Consider the following 25,745-nt stretch of genomic DNA (forward strand, 5'->3'; position numbering starts at 1 on the left):
TGTTTTGTAGGTAGTTTCGGTTCGTGCAAGATTTCAGGTTCATGCACAGTTCTCGAAGTTCAGGCATTTTACCAGACCCTTTAGACCCAGAAATTGAGAAAACCATTAGGAAGAACAAGAAAAATAAGAAAAACAAAAATAAGACCCCAGTAAAAACATATACCGAGCCAGAAAAAATGGCAGACCCACCAACACTTATGGATTACGCTAGGCCAGGTGTGGCCGGTGTGACCAATATTATCGTTAGACCCAGAATCACCGCAAATCAATTTGAAATTAAGCCAGCTTTGCTTAATATGTTGCAAAATAATGTAACATTTTACGGGTTACCTAACGAAAATCCTAAAACCCACTTAACAAATTTCCTTAAAATTTGTGATACTTTTAAAATTCCAGATGTGACTACAGAAGCAATCAAACTTCGCCTCTTTCCTTTCACTTTGAAGGATAGAGCCAAAGAATGGTTAACTTCTATGCCAGCCGCAACTTTTGCCACTTGGGAACAATTAGCCCAAGCATTTTTATCTAAATATTTTCCTTTAGCAAAAACCGCAAGAGTCATAAAGGAGTTAACATCTTTTTCTCAAAATGACAATGAGACTCTTTATGAAACTTGGGAACGTTTTAAGGAACTTCAACGTTTATGCCCACACCACCAATTACCCGCTGAACTTTTAATGCAAACATTTTACAATGGACTAAATCCTACAACTAGGGGTTCATTAGATGCAATGTCGGGAGGGCTATTTATGAAGAAAACATCAGCCCAAGCGAGAGAACTTTTGGAGGAAATGGCAATCAACAGCAGTATGTGGCCCGCGGAACGTGGACATATGCCGGTGGCAAAACCATCATCCTCAACCACACCATCAGTTAAAGGTATAGTTCAACTTGATCCAGTCGCGATGCTACAAGCCCAATTTTCTGCTTTATCGTACAAAATTGATAAATTTATGGCACCACGCGATACCAATGGTAATCCATTCCAAACGGAAGTGGACTACGAAAATATGAGTGAGATCGAACAGGTAAATTTTGTCCAAGGGCAAAACCAAACTAATAATCCTTATTCTAATACCTATAATGCTGGATGGAGGAATCATCCTAACTTTAACTGGAAAGATAACAATAACAATAATACAAGTGCTAATCAAAATCGTACCACTAATTATCAAAATCAGTCAAGAGATACGATTAGCACTTTATCTTCTAAAATCGACAAGTTTATAGATGCTATCAGTGGAAAAATAAGTAATCACGACGATGGTTTTAAACGGATCGAAAATAAATTCGATCAGCTTATTAAAAACCACTCATCTAGCATCCATAATTTGGAGGTTCAAATTGGTCAACTTGCTAAATCAATTCCATCCCGAAAAGAGGGAAGTCTTCCCAGCCATACGGAAGAAAATCCGAAAGAGCAGGTGAAGGCTATTACTCTTCGTTCAGGGAAAAATTATCAAGGGCCTGAAATGCCCAAAGATGCAACATTACCAGGAACTGATTTACCAAAGTCCAAAGAAGATATCTTAAACACAAATAGTTCACCATTTGACGCAGGTACCAAAACTTTTATACCCAAGCCACCTTTTCCGCACAAAGTCCGAAATAAGGACTATGATAAACAACTTCTAACGTTTTTGGATAAACTCAAAAATTTGCACATCAATTTGACATTTATGGATGCAATCACACAAATTCCTAACTATGGTAAGTTTTTAAAGGATTTGATTTCGAAGAAAATCAGTTGGGAAGGAATTTCATCTATTTCGTTAACTGAAGACTGTAGTTCAATAGTATCAAGTAATTTGCCCACAAAACTCAAGGATCCCGGATGTTTTACCATTCCGTGTAAATTGGGAGATATTGAATTCCCAAGTTGTCTTTGTGATTTAGGAGCAAGTATAAACTTAATGCCGTTGTCTATCTTTAACAAGTTAGGTTTAGAAGAAGATATCAAACGTACCAATATGGTTTTGCAATTAGCGGATCAAACCACTAAAAGGCCATATGGTATAATTGAAGATGTTTTAGTCAAAGTCGATAAATTTATTTTTCCTACCGATTTTGTTATATTAGACTTTGCATATGATGTAAACTGCCCTTTAATTTTTGGTAGACCGTTTATGAACACGGGACGCGCTCTAGTAGATGTGTCGGAAGGGAAAGTAGTTTTAAGGATAGGAGAAGATAAGGTCGAGTTTAATATGAACAAAGCAATGAAATACCCTATGGAGGAATTCGCTTGTATGAAACTTGATTTAGTCGAGGAATGTGTCAATGATGTAATTCAAAGTGAAGAAATAATTGAACCTATAATAGGTGAGGAATTAGATGATAAGGACCCAGAGCCTTTGATTAGAGAAGATGGACCAGTTCCGCCTTCAATTGTAACACCCCCTAAATTAGAACTTAAAGAGTTACCCAGTCATTTGAGGTACGCTTTCTTAGGCGAAGGCGATTCTCTACCTATAATTATTTCTAACAAATTAACAAACGATCAAGAAGAAAAATTGAAAGAAGTTGTTAGAAATAGGATAGGAAGTATGGGATGGAAAATTTCAGACTTAAAAGGAATTAATCCTAGTATAGTAATGCACAGAATTCACTTAGAAGAGGACAAGCCACCTAAAGCGGATAGGCAAAGACGCTTAAATCCGAACATGAAAGAAGTAGTCAAAAATGAGATTACTAAACTTTTAGACAATGGAATCATTTATCCGATCTCGGATAGTGAGTGGGTTAGTCCAATCCATTGTGTACCTAAAAAGGGAGGCATAACTGTTGTAAGAAATGATGAAGGTGAAATGATACCTACACGAACCACCACCGGTTGGAGGGTTTGTATAGACTATAGGAACCTAAATAAAGCTACTAGGAAAGATCATTTTCCTCTACCTTTCATTGATCAAATGATCGAAAGGATAGCCGGGCATGCATTTTATTGTTTCCTAGATGGTTATTCCGGATTTTTTCAAATTTACATTTACCCGGATGACCAAGATAAAACAACCTTCACGTGTCGTTACGGAACATTTGCATATAGGAGAATGCCTTTTGGTCTATGTAATGCACCAGCAACATTTCAACGATGTATGACAGCAATATTTAATGACTTCATTGAAGATATAATGGAAGTTTTCATGGATGATTTTTCAGTTTATGGAGATTCTTTTGATGCATGTTTACAGAACTTAGATAAAGTATTGTCTAGATGTGAGGAAACGAATTTAGTATTAAATTGGGAAAAATGTCATTTCATGGTAGACGAAGGAATTGTTTTAGGTCATAAGATATCTGAAAAAGGTTTAGAGGTGGACAGAGCAAAGACTTCAGTTATAGAAAAATTACCCCCACCAACCACTGTTAAGGGAGTGAGATCATTTTTGGGTCATGCAAGTTTTTACAGACGGTTTATAAAGAACTTTTCTGTAATCTCCAAACCACTTACTAATTTTCTTATGAAGGATTCAACTTTTGATTTTAATAAGGATTGTTTACAAGCCTTCAATACCTTGAAAACGGCTTTAGTAAGTACACCTATAATATCGAAACCCGATTGGAATCTACCTTTCGAAATTATGTGTGATGCGAGTGACTTAGCTGTAGGATGTGTATTAGGTCAAAGAACGGATAAGAAACTTCATGTTATATATTATGCGAGTCACACTTTGTCCGGTGCACAGCTAAATTACACCACAACTGAAAAAGAAATGTTAGCAGTAGTTTTTGCATGTGATAAATTCCGATCTTATTTGTTAGGATCTAAAGTCATCATTTATACTGATCATGCAGCTTTACGATATTTATTTGCTAAGAAAGATGTGAAACCACGTCTTATTAGATGGGTTTTACTATTGCAAGAATTTGACATTGAGATTAAAGACAAAAAGGGAGTTGAAAACCTGGTCGCCGATCATCTATCAAGACTTGAGGATGAAAACGGTCCCATCGGTGAAACATCAGGCATTCGAGATGATTTCCCCGATGAACATCTCATGCAAGTACAAAGTGTCATAGCTCCATAGTATGCAGATATAGCCAATTACTTAGCCGCACATGTTGTGCCAGATGGATTGAGTTCTCAGCAAAAGAAGAAATTCTTTTCAGAAGTTAAGAAATATTTTTGGGAAGATCCGTTCTTGTTCAAAACATGCGGCGATGGAATACTTAGGAGATGTGTTAGTGAGTTTGAACATGACTCTATAATGTTAGAATGTCATGCTAGCACTTACGGAGGTCATAATAGCATAAGCAAAACAGCAGCTAGAATACTTGAATGCAGATTCTTTTGGCCTACTCTGTTTAAAGATGTCCGTTCATTTATTATCCGCTGTGATAAATGTCAAAGAACAGGGAATATAGGAAGGAAAGATGAGATGCCTCTTACGAACATATTGGAAGTTGAAATCTTCGACGTATGGGGAATTGATTTCATGGGTCCTTTTCCTCCTTCTTTTGGCAAAAATTATATATTAGTAGCCGTAGATTATGTTTCAAAGTGGGTTGAAGCAATTCAACCCCGACAAATGATTCTAAAGTAGTTGTTAAGTTTTTAAATTCAATATTCTATCGATTTGGAGTTCCTAGAGTTATGGTAAGCGACGGTGGTACTCATTTCGTAAATAGAGCTTTTGAGTCACTTATGAGAAAATACGGAGTACACCACCGTATCTCTACACCGTACCATCCTCAAACGAATGGTCAAGCAGAAATTTCAAATAGAGAACTCAAATGGATACTTGAAAAAACAGTTTCGTCTTCTAGAAGAGACTGGGCACATAAACTTAACGATGCATTATGGGCATACCGTACTGCATTTAAAAAACCTATCGGAATGACACCTTATAGATTAGTCTATGGTAAAGCTTGTCATTTGCCGGTTGAGTTAGAACATAAAGCATATTTGGCTATAAAAACCCTTAATTATGATTTGCAAAGCGCAGGGAAAAAGAGTTTGTTTGACTTAAAAGAGTTGGATGAATTACGCTACTTGTCCTACGAAAATGCAAGAATTTATAAGGAAAAAATTAAAAAGTGGCATGACGCCAAAATCAAAATTAAAAACTTTAATGTTGGGGATAAAGTCTTACTTTTTAATTCGAGATTAAAATTATTTCCAGGTAAGCTAAAATCTAGATGGGCTGGACCATTTTTGGTTGTTAAAACATTTGATTACGGAACATTGGAGCTAGAAAAATCTAATGGCGAACGATTTAAGGTTAATGGTAATCGTTGCAAGATTTATTTCGACGGAGCTCCAATTCAAGCAATTGAATCCGTGGATAAATTTTATGAAAATTAATTTCTTTAGTTTTCATGTTTTAATTTATAGTTTTTTTTATTATTCGTAATTTTAATTTATTTATTTTTATTTTTAATTTTATTTACTTTAATTTTTATTTATTTTTATATATTTATTTTTGTGTACAAATGAGTTTTGTTCGCATTAAAATTTTAATTTAGTCATGTTTTGAAAGTTTCATTAAGTGTTAAATGTTATTGAGAAATTAAATATTCCAAAATCTCAGTTGAGATTTTTCATATTCCAGGATTTGGAAATCTCAGTTGAGATTCCGAAAATCTCAATTGAAATTTTTTATCTTTTTACAATTGAAATAACTGTAAGGGATTACAGTCTTCCTTCTTTAAAATTTCTGTCAGTTGAATCAAAGAGGTATCACTTTGACACCTTTTTTTTTTCTAACAGACACAACCTTTCACTTATAGGATTTATATATTCCTGTAGGATCAGACTTCTTCCATTTCATTTCATCTTTCTGAATTTCTTTCTCAAATTCTCAAATCCTACAGACTTCATTTTCTTTTCTCTCACAGACATGACTAAGTCTTTGAAAAATGTTCAAAAACACACTTCTTCTCAAAAAGGGAAAGTTGATATCTCCGATCGATATGGTGCATGGTTTCCCATTTATAACCATGACGAGGGGAAACGCTTTCTGCAATTCAGATATGCTCAATTCTTTAGCATATTGTATCTGGACGAGTTTCTGAACGAGGAACTCGGGATAAGCGAAGACATTGATCGCTATCTGACTAATTTGGGTTGGTCCAAATTTGTTTTTATGAAATTTCCTATAATTGGAGATTGGGTTCTGGAATTTTTCTCCACCGTTAGGTTCGTCAACAAGAGACGTCTTCGTCTCACTTTTCGTTGTGAGGGGGAGGTATTCACTTTTGGATATCCAGAACTTCATAATTGGTTTGGTTTTCCACCCCGAGACACAACTCAACATCATCTTGGAAGGGATATGACTTCTAGAGATATATGGAGGATGTTAACAGGATTTTGGCGATTCAATCCACGTCTTGCCTTCAACAAATCCATTAATTCTAATTCCATGTTGTATCTGCATAAATTCCTCTGTCACAGCCTTTTTGGTCGAGTCAGTAGCAATGTTGTGAAAGATACTGATCTCTATGTGTTGGGCGACATTTTCCAAGGCAACTCAGTGAACTCCTCGAAGATTCTAATGGAGGGGTTAGTTGCTGCTTCCCGTTCGAAGAAACGGGAGATTGGGTTCGCCAACATCATTTGTGGCATCATATTAGGAGCCAAGGGAACCATTTCTGTCCCTTGGACTGATGCATAACCATTCTCTATTCTAGACTACGAGTTCTTGGAGAACAGGGGACTTGTCAAACGAGTTTTCCGTTCTGGTCCAACATTCCTTTCTGCACCAGAGAGGCAAGTCTTCATTCAAACGAAGATTAACAGGGCCAATGGACGTCGTCTGTCATCTACTTAGGGATATAATTTGAGTTTCTGTTGTTATAATATATATGAGTGTTTGTTTCTAATTTATGTTTTTTAATGTTTCTATGTAAATATATATATTATGGTATTGTTTCTATTTTAGATTATAATAAATAAAAGTGCATTAATTCTTTAGTTTATTTCTTTTATTTAAGGAACAACCCTTGGTTTTCCTTCAATTTAATGTTTCAGTTTTGTTTATCTCAGTTTCAGGTATTAATATTCACATTAATGTCACTTACTTCTAAGAGGAATTGGTTTAGAAGTGTTAAAATCACCAAAAACAGTCCCAATTTTACCCAGATTTTTCAAATTCTCAGTTGAGATTACGAATTCTCAGTTGAGACAGCATAGGAAAAAATTTTCAGCAAAATTTCGTCCCTCTCCCTACTTGCTGTCGCGACTGAGATTTTGAAAATCTCAGTCACGACTTGCGACCTACAGGGACGGGATTAGGGGCGAAATTTCACTCTCTTTCCTATTCCTACTCTATTTACTACTCTATTCACCTATCCTAATCAATACCTATTACTTACACCTATTTAAATCACCTATTTTTACACCAATCAATCATCTTTTCTCTTCCCAATACCAAGATTTACTCATCTTCCCCATAAATATTTACCCTATTCATCTTCTTCTTCCCCAATTCACCACCATTATCTTTTACTCTTCCTTTTATCCTTTCATATTTTCTTCATCCCATTCACCAATTTCACAAACAAAATATGCCAAGACAAAAGACCGTTGCAAACAAAGCTAAGGCCACCGAGATCACTAGATTACGAGTTCAATATGGAGCACCGTTCGATATTACTACGGAAGCCGAAGGACGCAAATATCGCCGATTTTCTAATATCCAAATAGAGTTCGTCGACATGCTTTTTCTTGACACCGACACGGTAAACACACTTTCTTTTACCGAGCGTATTGATGAATATCTTTCCGTTCTTGGTTGGAAACGATTTTCTAGTATGCGTTTTCCTAGTCTTAAATCGCATATTATTGAGTTTTTGGTTACTCTAACCTATGACAAGAAGAAAGGAGTTATCTCTTTTCGGAGTAATGGAGTCCGTTATGATGTTGGGTATGCGGCCATGAACCGTTGGTTTGGTTTTCCTACTCGGAATTTTTATTCAAAGCCAAAGCCTTTTGATTCACACACGGTTTGGAATACTTTAACCGGTTTAGATGTTTTTAGTCCAAAGAATACATCTAGTAAGCTACTTAAGGATGATTGTATATTCTTCTTTCACAAGTTTTTATCATTCTCCTTATTTGGTCGGGTTGAAAGTTCCAAAGTGCAAGTTCGTGATTTGGTTGTGTTAGATGCTATTTTTAAAGGTTTGACAATTGATAGTATTGAGATGATATTTACTAATTTAGTTCGAGCTTCCAAGTCCCGCAATAAGCAAGTGCCTATGTGTAATTTAATTACCGGCATTGTTTTGGGCGCTCGAGGTGAATTAGCAGATTATCAAAATATGCCTCATGTTGGTTTACCTTTCTTGGATCTCACGGCACTTCAAAGGGCCAATTTATTGAAGAAAATGGGACCCCCCGCTTTTATATCTTATGCGGATCGCACAAGACGTGTTTTTGCTACCATGGGTAGTGAAGCCTCGGGTTCTCAAGGTTTAGGTGCCCAAGATGATGATGAGGAAGATGAAGAGGAATTTGATGAAGAGGAAGCGGAGGAGGAGAATGTTGATGTTAATGCCACCGAGCAAGCAAATGTGGAACCCAATGAAGAAGAACAAGTTGGATGGCAACGTGTTTTGACACAAATGAACAAGCATAACCGTCACATGAATTTGCGGTTAGATGAAGTCGTTGCCAATAATGCCGAAATGAGTTCAAGGATCACTACGTTGAGTCGTGAGCACAAATCTACTCATCGCCGGTTGCTCTCTTTCTTCCGACGCCAAGGAGTTGAGACTACGCCTTCTCCACCACCTTCGCCTTGATAGGTTTTATCCTTTCTATCTTTAACTCATTTCCATTCTTTTTATTATGTCTTGTTACTTTGGTACAATATTTAAAATTATGTTTGATATAATTTTCTTTATTATTATTATGTTTGAATGTTATCGTACTATATTTTTCATTTCTAATTCGTATGGTTTATTTCGTACTATTTTTCGTGTTTTATCGCTTTTTGCACCAATGAGGACATGGTCCAAATTAAGTGTGGGAGGAGGTATTTCATATTCATTTTATTTTTTAAGTACGAATGAATGCAACGAACAAGAATGAATGCTATTTATTTTGCATATTGTTATTCAATTTTAAGTAAAGTATAATATGCAACATTTTTCAAAAAACAAATGCAACATTTTTATATAAAGTGCAACACTTTTCAAAATTAATAGCAATTTTTCATAAACATATAATTTTTGTTAAAGTATATATTTCATATGTTTCAAATAAATTCTACTTTCAAAATAATGCTTAACATATTTTAAGGTTATTATTATTGTTAGAAATAATATTTCTATACGGACAATATTCTTTACAAATATTTTTACAAATCTCCGATACGATTTTATCAAAAACGTCTCGAGTGAATGTGTATAAGTAAAATTTCTTTAGTTTCAAATCTCTACTTTATATCATGAATTCATGATAAATATAAATCTTATTTTTAATTTTCAATTAGATTTATAGGCATAAATCAAACTAACAACTTTAGCTTTTTAGCTCGATATTATTTTTCGTCTTACATTAAAAACCAATTGAAGTTTTTAAGGAAACTTTAGCCATAATACATGTTGAATTTCAAGTCAATATAGGATGAATGTGCTATTTTTCTTTCCCAATTTTATTTTCATGTTAATTAAATCAAGTAGTCGTATTCTTAACTTTTGGCCACGATTGAGACCAACCTTATCACAATCGAGGTATGAAAGAGAAGAACATTAAGTACCGTTTACTTTTGGCCACGATTGCGACCACCCTTATCACGGTCGAGGTATGAAAGGAACGTTAGAAATTAAAGCAAAAATTAAATGTGTTTAAAGTTTTAAGTAACAATTGCGTCCACCCATGGCATAGTCGGTACCTCTTAAACGAACACGAAAGCAAATTAATGCGTATAAAGTTACGATCGAGACCACCCTTATCTTGGGCGTAACTAAGCAAATATATTAAACCTAAGTCCTTAAATCTATATTTGTAATAGTTTAGGTTTGGGAAAGGAAATTTTGTGCTTAGGAATGCCTTGAGACGAAAGATTCGAAAACATGCGTGCTTACACCGTCCCGAATACTTCAATATAAAAATTGAAATACAAGACGAGTAATATATCTCTTTTACACTAGCTAGTTTGATGCTTTGCGTATAAATTTGCCATGAAAAGTTTATCTTTTGGTTTAACTAATTCAAAGAGGAATATATGGATATATGTTCTATTTTATAAAGAGATTGATTAAAGGATAAATTCAGTGAAATTTTGCTCGGGACTAGCAAAAGCTTAAGTGTGGGAGTTTGTTAAGCCCAAAATATACCTAAAATATCATACATAAATACGTTTAAATTACATTAAAATCGTGCTAATTATATTCATTTGGAATACTTTTACGTCTTTATTTACTTCTTTGATGCAAGGTACTTAATTATTTGGTTAAATCCAAATAGGAGCGAAAACGGAGCTAAAATGGAGGAAAAACCTAAAAAACGTACCGAGAACGCATAACGGCCAGAAGAACGCTCAAGAAGGACGAAAAGCAGTCGAGAGACAGGGAAAATTCTCTCTGTCGCTATTAAGATTTTGAGAATCTCAGTCGCGACCTACGGAAGCCAGCTCGGGAGAAAAATGAAGTTTTCACTCGTCCCTATACCCCCTGTCGCGACTGAGATTTTCAGAATCTCAGTCGCGACAGCGAACCATTCTGCACACAAAACACATGTTTTAAATCGGAAAAACGCATCTGTTCGTTCGGATAAAAGCGACCCTTCACCAGCGGACACGACCCGTCATTTACAACCCTTCGACAACTATAAATAAGTGATCCATTTCAGAAATCAAGGTTGGAAAAGGTTGGAAAAAGTTAGAGAAATTAGAGAAGAAAGTTATTATGTCGAGTTTCTGATTCAGAAAAGAATCAGAAAGTTAGATTTCATTTCTGTGTAAACAATCGTACTGTACACGAATTGTTATTAGATTAGTTATAAACAGTATTAGTTTAGTTTTCATTTTGGTAGTAGACGAGATCAGTCTCTATTCCGAAGATCCAGCGAGAAGAATTGACGGCTGAAGCGCATGAGGTTTGACGCACCTACGGAGTTTGAGAGAAAGATTGACAACCCGGATCTCAAAGTTTTCGTTGCAATGCTATCCAAGTTTTTACTTCTCTGTTAACTTGTGAAAATTCACATTTCATTAATGATATACTTATTTATTCAATAAATTCTTACTGTTGTTATTTTGATATTGTTCTGACAAAATGATTTTCAAAATGATAAATCGGTGTTTTTATTAAAACGTTCTATTCCATCTTATTCATATAAGAACTTTGTTGAACACTTGACATATTTAGTTTTTATGGATGATATGATCGCTGATCGCGGCTTATCAGACATAAAATACTAGTTTGATTAAGGTAGCAATCTGCTCCGATCCAGAGAGATTTCTACGGTTCAAAGCCATTTAATTGAATAAATCGCTATATTGTTACATGTCCATAATCTTTACAAAGTTAAAGTTGCTTTCTTTGCTTTATGAAAATAAGTTTTATACCTTCTATTTATTCCAATCACGGAAGTATCTGTTTTGTAATCAAAATTCCAAAACAGAACTGTTCTCTAAACTCGATATAATCCTTCTATCTAATCCTAATTTACCAAAACCAATTCCATCAATTAAAACGTATTTCTTTTATTAAACCTAAACACGTGATTAAAACCGAATTAAATAAAGTTTTAGTTAAAAAGCGTTCCCTGTGGGTTCGATATCTTTTATTACTACAAGCGTATACCGTGCACTTGCGGAAATCGCTCAACACTGGTCTAGGTATGGACACAACCTTTCCTCCCTTACTTCCCAGTTTCCCTGCGCTTGTTCGATAATCAGTTTTGAGTCGCCCCAGATTTCAACATATGATGCTCCCAGTGCTGCTAATGACTCCAACCCATAGATGCACGCTTCATATTCGGCCATATTATTGGTGAGAGGGAAGGATAGCTTCTTTGCCATTGGGATCCTTTCTCCTTCTGGTGAGATAAGTAGCACTCCTACTCCGGCTCCATTTGAGTTAACCGCTCCATCGAAGAACATTTTCCACGGTATAACTTCTATCGCGTTCAAGTGCTCATCGGGGAAATCATAGTTTATCTCTTCCTCTTCCGCATTTAGAGGCTGATTGGCCAGAAATTCCGCTACGGCTCTTCCCTTAATAACCTTTTTCGTTACATATTCGATGTCAAATTCGGACAAGAGCAACAACCATCGGGCTAGCTTCCCTGTTAGAGACGGTGTTTGGTACAGATACTTCACGGGATCCATCCGAGAAATAATGATCACTTTGTAAGATTGAAAATAGTGTCGTAGTTTCTTTGTTAGCCATACTACTGACACGTACGTCTTTTTGATCATGTTATACTTAAGCTCATGTTCCAGGAACTTCTTACTCAGATAATACACTGCGTGCTCCACACCAGTGTCCCCTTCCTGGGCCAGCATTGCCCCAATAGATCGCTCCTCGATCGCTACATAGAGGAGAAGCGGTTTTCCAAGTTTAGGCGGTCTCAGAACCGGTGGATTAGACAAATAGTTCTGGATACTCTCTAAGGCTTGCTGGCACTTATCATTCCAAACCGTGGGTTGATCTTTCCATAGCAGCTTAAAGATCGGCTCGCAGATCGCAGTGAGTCGTGCTATGAACCGACTGATATACTGAACCTGCCCCAGAAATCCTCTCACTTCTTTCTCATTCTTGGGTGCTGGCATTTCCTGTATGGCCTTTACCTTATCGGGATCCACCTCAATCCCCTTGTTACTGATCACATAGCCTAAGATCTTCCCCGATGAAACGCCAAAGAAGCACTTCTTCGGGTTCAACCTTAGCTTGAACTCTGCAATTCGGGCCAAAAACTTTTCAAGTGCCGCGAAATGCCCCTCTCTTGTCTCCGACTTGACCATCATGTCGTCCACATAACCTTCTACCTCTTTATGTATCATATCATGGAACAGTGCCGTGGCCATTCGTTGATAAGTTGCCCCGGCATTTTTCAAACCAAACGGCATTACCCTATAGCAGTACGTTCCCCACTCAGTTGTGAACGAGGTCTTTGCCTTGTGCTTTTCTGCCATTTGAACATGCATGTAGCCCATGAAGCCATCCATATTTGTGTGCAAGACGCTCGATGCTGCACTGTCGATTAATACGTCGATGTGGGGCAATGCAAATTCATCTTTGGGGCACGCCTTGTTAAGATCTCTATAATCGACGCACATTCTCACTTTGCCGTCCTTCTTCGCGATGGGCACTACATTTGCGACCCAAGGGGGATAGTCAATTACTTCGATGAACCCCGCTTCTAACTGTTTCTTCACTTCCTCTCTGATCTTATCTGCCCATTCCGGCCTCATGCGTCGGAGTTTCTGTTTCACGGGCCTAGCATCGGGGTATGTCGGAATACGGTGAGTTACGATTGATTGATCGATTCCTGGCATGTCTTCGTATGTCCAAGCAACTATTTCGTATTTTTTAATTATTCTCTCAAATTCTTTCCTCTCTTCAGTAGTTAATTCTTGAGCAATTTGTATAAGTTTAGGATTTTCATCCGTGCCAAGATTGAAAGTTGACATTTCTATTATATTGATTTCAAATGTAGGCATGTTATATGAATGAGAATGCATGGAATGATCAGAATCAACATCAAGCAAGTAAGCAAAATCAGAATTCATTTCATTGATAGTGTTGGCGAGTACATCATCGGATTCAAATAAAGCAGTAATACAATTGTCATCATCGGGGTTCCCGAGTTTCTCATAGGCCTTGAAGGTACTGGTCTCGTCCACCGCTCCCACATTTGCTTCAATAGTGATGACCTGCTCCTCAGCATTCAGATCTAACATCATGATCTCCTCGACGAAGCAGCTCGCCTCTCCTTTGCCCCAACTGGTAACATCATTGAAGATCTCAAAACCTGGCAGGATCTTTCCTTCGGTGCTAGTCCATGACTCGGGAGTCCCCGAATAAACCTTTCCGTACCCCTCATTCACAAAATACTTCTTTAGGCCCAACTTTCCTTCACCACCTGTGTTGGACGGACCTCCCAGCTCATATCCCAAACCCCTCCGGGTTTTCTGACTCTTGAAGTCCGGAAACTCTGGCAACCCTTGATGGTGTGCTCCCAAGCCCATACCGGGGATGAAGCCTCCTTTCATCATCTTCACCACATCGGTGGTCATGCTAGACTCGTAGATCCCAGAAACTTGGAATCCGGAGAAAAGCTGAGGCTCAATTCCCAATGCCGCCACTGAACTCAATTTCTCAGCTCTGATTGTCACTATCTCCTCCCCGAAGGGGAATTTGATCATTTGGTGGAGCGTGGAGGGCACACCTCCCAACTTGTGGAATCATGGACGTCCCAACAACACGGCAAACGTCACCGGTATATCCAGCACAGTGAATTCAGTCTCCTCTTCATGCGGCCCTACTTTCAGCTTAGCCTTGAAGACTCCTTCGATGTGCCTACGGCTATCATCATAAGCCCTGATCACGGTTTCCGAGGCCGTCAGATCTCCTCTTTCTACTCCAAACTTGGACAAGAGTTTCAGTGGGCAAACATTAATGGCCGATCCATCATCAACCATCACACAGCTAGTCTTCTTCCCGTTAATTTCAGCTCGGATGTACAAAGGCTTGTTGTGAGCCTTACCCTCCTCCGGGAGATCTTCGTCGGTAAAAGTGATTTCAGTCTTCTTCCGGGCCATAATTTCCCCTACTAACGTCGCCGGCTCAGTTTCGGTAGAAATGACCAAATTTTGCAGCTCCTTCATCAGATTCTCACGGTGGTACTTAGAATGGCATGGGACTTCCCACACCGTAGACTTAGCTTGTGTTTTCTTCAACTGCTCGAGGACTTGGTCATCTGGCTTGGGAGCCGATCCTTCCCCTATTTCCGTCTCAACCATAGGCGCCTTCCCTTCGGCCACTCGACCTGATCTTGTCATAACGGCAATTTCCGGCTCATCATCAGATTCATCCCAAATATTGATAGGAATCCTCCAATCAGCGTCCTCCTCGTCCGAGGAACTTTCCCAAATGTCCACAACCATTAGGTCCATCACGTGAGGGACATTTAGATTTAAATACAAGGGATATGCCGATCCATACATAGCCCAGCCTATCAATTCATCATAGTTCTGGAGAAACACCCTGTTCATTCTTCTTGCTGCTATCGGAATAGCACCTCTCTGTATGCACATGAGTTGCACCTTATCGCTCATCGTTTCATGACATAACTCGTAGCGGTACCTCCACCTCCTAACATAATCCACGAATGGTTCCTCGGGGAATTGCCTGATCCTATCCAGATCTTCCAGGGATCCCGTCCATGGAACGTACATCTCATATCTCGACACAAAAGCATCCCTAAGAGGTATCCAATGACCCATTTCTTCCTTTGATAGGCCTTGGTGCCACAACAAGGCTTCTCCCATGAGAGTTTCCGGGAAGTGTTCATGTAATTCACATTGAGGGAATCCAGCGTCATACATATGGTTGTGGAACAACCTTGCATGCTCAACAGGATCCTGGTATCCACCATACCAGGGCATTACCAACACCGCTTCGGGTGTTTCATAAGAGGGTGAGTCCGGGGTTTGCTCCGCAAGCATCCATAATGTATATTCCTTAATGAACCTCTTAGTCATCGCGGCCCAATCGCACTTAATACGCATCGGGAGAGACATATACCACATCAGCGGCTCCCCCCATCAGTGAATTGCAAAACAGACTGGTGATCTCTTCCTCCTTAAAACCCAAAGTCCCCATGGTCGATAAGTAGAAGTGAAGGTGCTCCATTGGATCCTTGTTGCCATTATACTTACTGACCATCGGCAATGGGCGTTTGATAGGCCCAATCTGCAGCGCGAAGCGCTCTGCCATCCTGTTCTTAGTGTTCTTGTACTTTTCAAGGAATAGATCGAACAACTGTTCCCAATCATGCTTGCAAGAGTCGGGTAATGAGTGGAACCACCCCAAAGGCTCGCTTATTAGCGAATGGTGGAACCACTGAGCAATCTCGTCCACCCCGAATGATTCAACAAACATATCATACATATACTCGCGCAAGTGCACATCGGGATCCTCCACCCCACTGAATAGACTCAACTCTGGCACAATAGTTCAAGACGACCCTTCCCCAGTCTCTTCGGTACTATCTTCGTCATACGGCGCTCCACCATCTAATTCTTCATCCATCGGTTCATCCTCCTTATCCTTGCCCAGAAAGGATACATATAAACCATTTCCCACATTACTCTGCTCATCGGAAACCAACAACTCCTCTTCGTTTGCCTCGAAGGATTCCATCACCAAACTCTCTTCGAGCCTAGACCCGATCATGCTCACCCTATGGTTAGGCAATGGATTATGCCTAGTGGAAGGGTTTGCTGACGAAGGATCAACTATCTTCTTTTCCTCAATCAAATCCTGAATCTCGTGTTTCAGTCTCTCGCAGTTCTCAATGGTGTGCCCATAATTACTGTGGAACTCGCAGTATCCCCTAGCTTGTATCTGCGGAGCAGGCGGTGCCTTGTTATAATGAGTGAGGGCTTTCAACAATCCCTTCTTTTGCAACCGTCCGAAAACTTTTGCATAGGTTTGATCAAATTTGGCAAACTGCCTCTTCTCGATAGCATTAAGATCAAGCACTTTCACTGCGGCCGATTCTGTACTCACGCTTGGCCCTCCGGCACTATATCCAGATTTTGTCCACTTGGTATAAGCTTTCTTCGGCTCTCCATCCCCCTCAACTGTCAAGGCGCAGCTATACATATGACTGAAATCGGTAAAAGGCATATACCGCAGCTCATTCTTAATATATGGCAACGTGTTGCCAATTACCATTCGGATCTGATCCTGCTCAAGCGGCTTCTGTTTCATAACTGCGGCCTTGGCCCTCCATCTCCTCACAAAATCGGAAAAAGATTCCCCAGTCTGTTGCTTAGTGCTCTCTAGCTCCTTCAGAGTAACCTCAAGCATGGTGTTAAAGCTATACTGAGCGATGAATGACTTCGCTAACTCCTTCCAATCTCTCTTCGTAACCATCGGCAACGCATGGAACCATATGAGGGCAGCCCCCTCCAGATAAGTATTAAACAGCCCCAGGACTTGATCCTCAGTCAGGATCGTGTGCTTCATTACCGCGACATACTGATTCATGTGAGCCGCGGGATCTCCAGTTCCATCGAACTTCTTCATGTCCGGAAGCCGGAATTTCAAAGGCAAAGCAGTTGCCGAGAAGCAGTTTTTCAAATTATAAAAGTCCTGCCTCCCGGAACTTCCCCCACGCAGATCCTGCACTTCTTGAGTGATGTGCTGCTTCCACTCCTCTTCCTTAGCCTTCTCTTTCTCAAGCTGTTTCTGGATATAATCCTGATAGTCATCCTCGTTCCCAAAGCGGGGACCAGTGTTCACTTTATTCTCAGCACGTTTGCTACCACTCTTGTTATCCTTCAACGCTAGCTCAGCGAGCTGGGCCAAAATTGCGGCCAACTGATCATTAATGTTGTTCACAGAGGTTTCTAATTCGGCCACTTTTTCGTCGGTCGTAGACATACTGGCAGAAGACTGAGTATACTCGGATGAAGATGATTCAGAAGCCACAACTACCGATTCGGAATTGTCAATCTGTAGATGATCAAACTGCCTGACTAGCCGGTTACTCTCGCGAAACCACAACCGCTTAATGATGAAGTCTGCGCGAACGGTATCCATTAGTATGTATGCATGGTTTATATGCATGATTCGTGGTGTGTGCGTTTATTTATTTATGGATATATAAGATAAGAAGAACAAACGTCAGTCTAATTACACGTATCACAGCATCTCTCTTCCACCCTTATTCCTCCACACACTCGATGGTCCAAGTCTCTTTCCTAGGATTTTGGTTTGGGGCTCACATTGCGGTCCAGGGGACGCGTGATGCAGTCGATTATTGCGGAAAAGTAAATCATCCATCAGACAATACAGTTTGTTTTTGACGTATCAATATCCAGTGACTAAGATATCGACCAAATGGATTGTCCTTTCGAATAACTCGTCTTTTGTCATTTCGCGAGATGCATTAGTTCGGGTTTTGATTCCCTTTTGAGCGTATATCGGATTTAGACGTGGTATGAGTTATTTTTCTGGTTCAATCGTTCGTTATTGATAATGACTCGTTCCCTTTTATTTGCGTGGGTTCGTGTCTCGATTTTTGGATTACAACGGGATCTTTTTGGATCTATCGAGAGACGTAACCACGTGTTCATTTAGTGATGAAAGCACTTTTTATTTTAAGGAACGGACTCATCGCGTAACGTGTTTGTTTTTAGCGTTAAGAATCCGTTTGCTCGTTTTGGCTACGTAAAAAGACGGCGAGTCTTATTTGAGCGCACGTTAATCTTTCGGCTAGCAACAAGTTTTCATTTCTTCCAATTTACGGGATATACCACCCTAGCGTGGTTATAGAAAATCAACTTTTCATTGAATCGCATGCTTATTCGAATCGGGGATATTACCGTTCTTTTTCAGTTAGGCACGAGTCAAGCAAACACGCAGATCGGGCCATACTTCTTGTAGTTTTGGTAACGGTCGAAATGATCGAGCCATTAATCTAACCCACAGTCTCGTCCATATGGCGCAATTATGCGGTTTTAGCTTAATTCGGCTTTATGATTTTAAACGGTGTACATACCGGCTCGAGGCACGTATTTAACGGCATTGGTTCATTTTCTTTAACTACCGTCGGGATTGACATATATCGTAGATACGGAATGATTTTGGTCGTTTTTATTTTTATTTTTCTTTTATTGTCTTAGTCACTTTGGCGGATACGTCCATTTCTCCTTAGAACGACGCAAGGCATAACGTAAGAGCTCATTTTATATTCGGAAGAGACGGGCCAAGTTCATGAAACTCTTTACGTTACAACAGGGTCGTTCAAAACAGAAATGTTCTTCATTTTCATTTTGTCATAATCTCGTTTTTCCCAACGTATTTAAAGAATGTGAATAACGGATGTCGTTAATATAGTCTTTTGAATCGAGCTATAACTATCCTTAATATCAAACCGACTTGAACTAATACGTGCTTACGTCACAACGTATTTCCTGAACATGTGCCTTCTTCGGGACACGAAAAGGGACCAGGCGGGTCGCACAAGTTCATTCATACGAGATGACTAAGTCGTCTTTAGTTCGAATCGTTTCGATGTTTTGGGGTAGTTTGTATATCGGTTTAAGAGTATATATTAACGTATCGTTTCATTTCCTTTACATATTTTAGGATTTAGACACGTATCATGGCAATTTGAAAACACGAACTGATTCATTCATCACATCAAAAATGGTAACGGGTAATCCTATGGCAACTTCTAAGGCTACTATATGCTGACACGGATGATCGCGAGACCTCACAGGACAGCACAAATTCACCCCTAACGAATGGATGGGGACCCTTTGGCGCCTTACTGTAAGGGGGAACTTACACTAGCCTCTTTTGAGCGACGAATGGACTCTCGCTAGAGGTTTCGCGGAAATTACCCAAAAGGTTTGCAATAATGCTTATGAATGCATACGAAAAGAAATAATACGATCCGTCCCCGTTAAGGGCTTAATACACGCCTTCCAGAATCAAATTTCTCGCTTCCCCAGCAGAGTCGCCACTTGTTAGACAAGGTGCCGAACGGCCTCGCCCGGGCGGACCGGGGGGTGGACACCTTATGGCAACGTAAGCGGTGATTGGCACCGAAAGCAACCAATCGTGGAATCAAGCTGCTCGGTAGGACCGGAGCTCGGAGTATGGAAGAGTCGCCACCCACGAATGGGAAAATGAACACCGATCCCTTGCGGGAGACCGGTGAGGGTTCGGGAAAATTAGGTACGAGCCGAGAAGGCTAGCTCCTTTCCAGAGAAAGGCTACTAGGCACCCCGACATCGCCCGATTATGAACCACCGGCCTCCTACTCAGCGTGTTAGGCGATAACGGACTAATCGCATATTTCTTTAAGTTTAAAATTCATTTGAAACCTTTTCTTTCTCGCTTTGAAAACCGTTTTGAGCATGTTATTGAAAGCCATTTTAGTAAAGAATCACCCATTTTGCATAAATTTAAAGTATACAGGAGAGAGAGGGGGAGAAGAGAGAATTGATTTATTCACAGTGTGATTTTATGCTTTAGACTATACACTAACTCTAAGCTAATCTCACTCCCCGAAAAACGAGTTTATTTACACGGTTCGTACCTTAATCGCCATTGGAACGATTTAGGTACGTTTCAAAACCCCGTTAATTTACATGACATCGACTCGAGCGTTTGAAAACGTTAGAACAAGAAGTTTTAACCAAAAACGTGATTAAGCATACAAGTTCATTCATTTTGTATAAAACTGTTTAGTTAGGAAAACGATTCAAAACTTCATTATTTACAATGAAAAGAAACAATTTTAAATACAAGGTTCGCTTAATCCGTCGTTGGAACGAATTAAGGTTTTAAAACGTGATGTTTAAGAAGATCGTTTGAAATGATAGAAAAAGCCTTTTATTTACTCTTTAGGAATATCTAGAAAAACTTTTAGTTTAAATAAGCAAATTAAACTCTCTTTTTGTGGTTTTGTTTTCCCTTTTTTCACTCAATTAACCTCTAATCATAACAATTAAGAAATTTAGTCTAAATCAACCCAAATATATTTATAGAATATGTACATATAGAAAACCTAAAAGGAAAATAAATATACATATTTATACATATATACAAGAATGGTAAAAATAGTAATAATATATGTAGGTTAAATATATGGTAAGAAACAAAATAATAGTACATATATATAAGTGAAAATAGAGATAATACTAATTAAAATACACTTTGATTTTGATTTAAGAAACAATGTAAAAATAGAGAATAAAATCCATAAATAAGAAAGTTAAATTCATCCCAAAATAGTTTTACATAATAAATATATAGAAAATAACTCCCACCTTAAATAAAGGCTAATATAACTCAAATAAACCAAAAAACTATATATATATGTACAAATATGTTACTTTGCAAAACTAAATTGATGTAAATTAAGTTTAAAATATAAATTAGATAGATAAATAATATGTAATTAATAGTTATATAACCCAAAATAATTTTCATAAATACATTACATAATTATACACATATATATACAAGGACCAAAAGTCTAAAAGTTGAGAAAGAGGGATCAAAACAGCATTTTTTATATTCAGCTTTACCGACGGAAAATCCGTCGGTACCTTTAGTGACAGAAAACGGAAAATTACAGAATTAGTCCAACAGTTTCCAGATTTATTCAAAAGCTTTAGATTAGATCTATTCTATCGTTTTGGGTCCCCGAACTACCAAAATTGGATCATAGTCTATAACGGGGACTCCTAAAACGATGTTTTATTTTAAAACGTTATTTAGAAATATTTTCAAAACTTATAATTGCAACATTTTTTTTAATCCCGAACTACCTTTGAATCGGATCATGGTTCGTATTGGGATAGTAAAACGAGGTTTTTATTTTAAAACAAAACCGAACGTTTATTTAATACGAGACGAAAATTAAATAAATACGAAAAATTAAATAAAACGTGATAAATAAATAAATAACTAAATAAATAAAATTATAACATAAAAATAAAGGAAATAAATTAAATAAAATAAAACGAGTCTAGTCCTCGGATAATACCTCAAGATCGGTATCTGATAGTCGAAGTCGGTTGATTCCGCGAATCGTGATTTTTCGGTGTTTTCGGGTTTTTAGTAAAAATTTAACTTTTAGGAAATTCGGACTTTTTGAGAAAAAAAATATTTTTCTCAAAAAAATTCACTTTCTCTCTCTAAAAATGTCTAGAGTGAGAAAGCTCTCCAAAATCCTCCCTCTAATGCATGGGGATCCATGCCTTTTATAGGCACGGATCCCAAAAAAATTTGGGCGTAGCCCGACGGGCGTCGGGCTACGCTCAAAATGTTTTGGGCCTACGCCCAAAATGTTGGGCGGACGCCCAAAGTCAGTTGGGCGAACGCCCAACATATGTTGGGCGCGCGCCCAACTTACGTTGGGCGTTCGCCCAACGACCATTAGGCGTCCGCCCAACGATGTTGGGCGTTCGCCCCACGTCGTTGGGCGCTCGCCCAACGGCTGTCGGGCGTGTTCGCCCAGCGGCCGTTGGGCGTGCGCCCCGCGCTGTCGGGCGCGCGTCCAACTGTCGTCGTGCGCGCGCCGACTGCCGCTAGGCGCTCGCACCACGTCGCTGAGCACTCGCGAGCCGTCCACTCGACGACCGCACCTCTTACTGACCTCTCGTTTTTTATTATATATTTTTTGCTTTTAAAACTCCCGCAACCAACCGCTTCAACCGTCTTGTTATAGGTTTTCGTCACAGGTCCTCCGACTCGGTGTCTACAACGGTCACTTTAGAGGCAGTAAGCCTACTTGTACCAGTGGCAACGTGAAAGCCACAATGAAAGTCTAGAAAATTTATTAGTATGAATTTTAAAACTTGACCATGAAAGAAATAGGTTTTCTTCAGAGATGGTCAAAATGATGATGATATGCGAAAATTCCATATTTGATATTCTCGCGCGCACTACAACAAAATAGATTTTTTGTGGGGAAAATTTAGTGGGGAAATTCCCCACTATATGTAAAGCAATTGTGGCGCATACTGAAATCCCCACAGATGCTAAAGTTTTAATGGCGAATTCAAAATTCGTCATATTAAGTCCATATATTGTGGGGTATTTATAAATTGCCACAAAAGACTATGGATTTTGTGGGATTTTTTATGCTCCCCACTAAATTGTATACTAATTAATGGCAAATTTCATAAAATTGCCACACAAAAGAAGGCGGCAAAATTAAGCGCTAAAAATTTGGTGAAAAATCAAAAAGAAAAAAAGCTAAAAACTGATACATCGAAAGGCTCACCCCCTCTCTCTTCCATTTAAGTCTCTAGGAAAATCCCTCTCCTCCATTATTGATTCTGGATTTTTGAAAACATGGTCCCTTGCCATCCAACGTGACCCCTCATTTGCTCATTTCTCTATCAGTAAAAAACACGATAAAGCTTTGATGTCTCAAAATAAGGTGCGTCGGTTTTACATTTTCCCTGTTTTGAGTGCGATGAGAACAAACTAGGATGAATTTGGGTTTGTTTATATATTATTGTCTCAATCTCTTCATTGTCCTTTGCGTGCTTTAGAGTTAGTGATTTTCTATTTTGGATTATCTTCACGTAATTTTGACTTGGGGTTTCATGGTTTTGTGTGATATTATTGCTTTGCTGGGTCTCCATGTTTTATTCTGATTTATGTTTTTGAGTTTTATGTTGCTTCCCTACTCTACTATTAGTCCTTTGATTAGTAATTTTGTATTAGGGTTTTCCTTTTCCTAAGTTACCAATGGTGATTACAGAACATATTAGGGTTACAAATGTAGATTACAGGACAAATTAGGGGTTTTTTTTTGGTAATTTATCAACGGACAGATTATGGATTTTTTTGGGGTAAATTATCAATGTAGATTAGACGAAAGTTTAGGGTTTCTTTTTACCAATGCAGATTACAGCACAAAGAGTTTTCTTTAAGTCATCAATTACATGACATATTTTTTTTTTGTTAATTTACCATTGCAGATTCCAAATTTATCTTAGGAAGTCTTCCATCAATGGTGAGACATATGCTATGGGGTTCCATTTAATTGTAATTTTCTATTTTTCATTTTCCTGTCAATCTGGGGTTCTTTGTTCTAAAGTGTTACATATTGAGCATATTCATTTAGTTCATATAGAAGTAGAAATTTTATCTCTTTAATACTCTTTTGGTTTTGATGGGAAGTTTTTTCATGTTGATAAACCTGCAGTTAAAGCAAGTTTATAAAATCAATGTCAATTTAGAATCTCAAGTTTACAAATTCAAATTCATTCATGTTTGTAAACAACCATTGATTTAGCAATATGACTAGGTACATTACCTAGGTTGCAGATAAAGTAGATTTCGAAATAACAAAAGATATTAATTGGAAGCAAACTTAGTCGAGTCTTTTCTATAGCTGTTAACTACCCAAAGGGTTTGGCTCTGTTATTTGCAAGATGCTAATGAGTGATGATCGAGATACCACTTTAAAGACATTTACGTTGTTGAATGTTTTGATTAGTTAGGAAAACCTTAATTAGCTATTGTTTTAACTCCTATACCATTGATCTTTAATTTGTTAATCCACTAAATAACATGTTATATATTTTCATTGACAGCATGGAGATAAGATGGATCGAACAAATTAGGCGGAAATCATCTTCAATCTGTTCGGAATAGATTAGTTTCTTCGATTACCCAAGCAAGCAAAAGCCTCGAGGAAAGATTTCCTGTGCGCGCGTTTAGACTTGAGTGTAAAGTTATTTCTCCTATGTAATTAATGAAAATGGGCAAAGTACAGTTAGAACCTCTTTATTTTTGTTTTGTTTATTATATATTCTTCAATTCAATCTTAAGTTAGTAAGTATTTGTTTGCTGTATGCTTTTAGGTTTGGAATTAGACCCAACTTAACTAAGGTTTTTGTTTTTTTTTCTTTTCCATCTGGTCAAAAAGACATAACAGATGACTTTTACCAAACCGTAATTAATACTAAGCCCTTAAGATATCTTTTGCATTGGAACTTCATCATACCGGACTTAAAATTCCTTATTAGTAATTAATTAGGAACGTTAACTAATGCTAATTGGACTTGTTGTTAATTAATAATTATCTCTAATTGTGCTACTGAGAGGTGTTTTATGATAGGAAAACAATAGACAATAGTTCATACAATTTCACTAGTTGAACCATAAATATGTTATTGTTAAATTTGCAGACAATAGTTCATACCATTTAACTACTTGAGACTTGACAATAGCAAACTTTTTTTTAACTTGAGTTCCCAAATGATCGACATAAATATAATGAATATCAGATCACAAAGTTCCCTTTTGTCCTTATGAGCACCATTTTAGATGTTAGGGGTAAAATTGCACCATTTTGGACGTTAAGAGTACAATTGCTCTGGACGGCCAACGTTAGGGATACAATTAATCCATTTTAGATATTAGGGGTAAAATTGCACCATTTTGGACGTTAGGGTAAAATTGCACCATTTTGGACGTTAGTAGTCTTGTTTGTTTGAAACTAGTATGAATAGCAAACATATTAATTTGTAAGATACAAGGAAAAAAAAGAAACAGCAACAAAAAAAAGTGACCAAATCTCATAAAATGAGTGTAGAGTGATTTTTCATATAATTTGTCCTATGTAAATTATTTATTGATGTTTTGTCATATGTAAATTAATTGTTAATGGTTAGTTATAAGCAGGATGGTCAAATTTCGAAACCTTACTTATTTTTGTAGATATGCTTGTTTCATTTGTTTATCAAGATTTGATTAATTCCACCCGTGCGAAATGGATGATAAACAATGGATGGATTACATCTCCGTTAAAGACAGAATGAAATCTGAATATCGTGATGGGGTTGTCAAATTTTTGGATTTTGCATTTGATAAAGTAGGAAGAGAATGCAAAAAAAAGGTTCCCGTGCAACTTTTGTAACAATAATGTCTTTCAAACACGAGATTCGATTTTTGACCATTTGATTGTTTATGGTATATTGAGGACCTACAAAATATGGAATTTACATGGAGAAGTGAGTGTTGTTGAAGCACATAGGAGAGAGGTAGAGGGTGATGAAGAGACAATAGGTTATGATGAC

At 38.0% G+C, this 25,745-nt stretch overlaps 1 long non-coding RNA gene and 1 other non-coding gene across 2 annotated transcripts; one reads left to right on the top strand and one right to left on the bottom strand.

The window, feature by feature from the left end:
• Positions 1 to 554: 554 nt before the first annotated feature.
• LOC136221218 (small nucleolar RNA R71) lies at positions 555 to 661 on the bottom strand. The gene has a single exon (XR_010684997.1). It is a non-coding gene; the product is annotated as a small nucleolar RNA R71 (small nucleolar RNA).
• A 22,294-nt stretch (positions 662 to 22,955) lies between these two features.
• LOC136216568 (uncharacterized) lies at positions 22,956 to 24,453 on the top strand. The gene is made up of 3 exons (XR_010683338.1): positions 22,956 to 23,092; positions 23,640 to 23,674; positions 24,258 to 24,453. It is a non-coding gene; the product is annotated as an uncharacterized lncRNA (long non-coding RNA).
• The last annotated feature ends 1,292 nt before the right edge of the window (positions 24,454 to 25,745 follow it).

The sequence above is a fragment of the Euphorbia lathyris genome, chromosome 2 (genome assembly GCF_963576675.1).
Source record: "Euphorbia lathyris chromosome 2, ddEupLath1.1, whole genome shotgun sequence".
Taxonomy (NCBI): domain Eukaryota; kingdom Viridiplantae; phylum Streptophyta; class Magnoliopsida; order Malpighiales; family Euphorbiaceae; genus Euphorbia; species Euphorbia lathyris.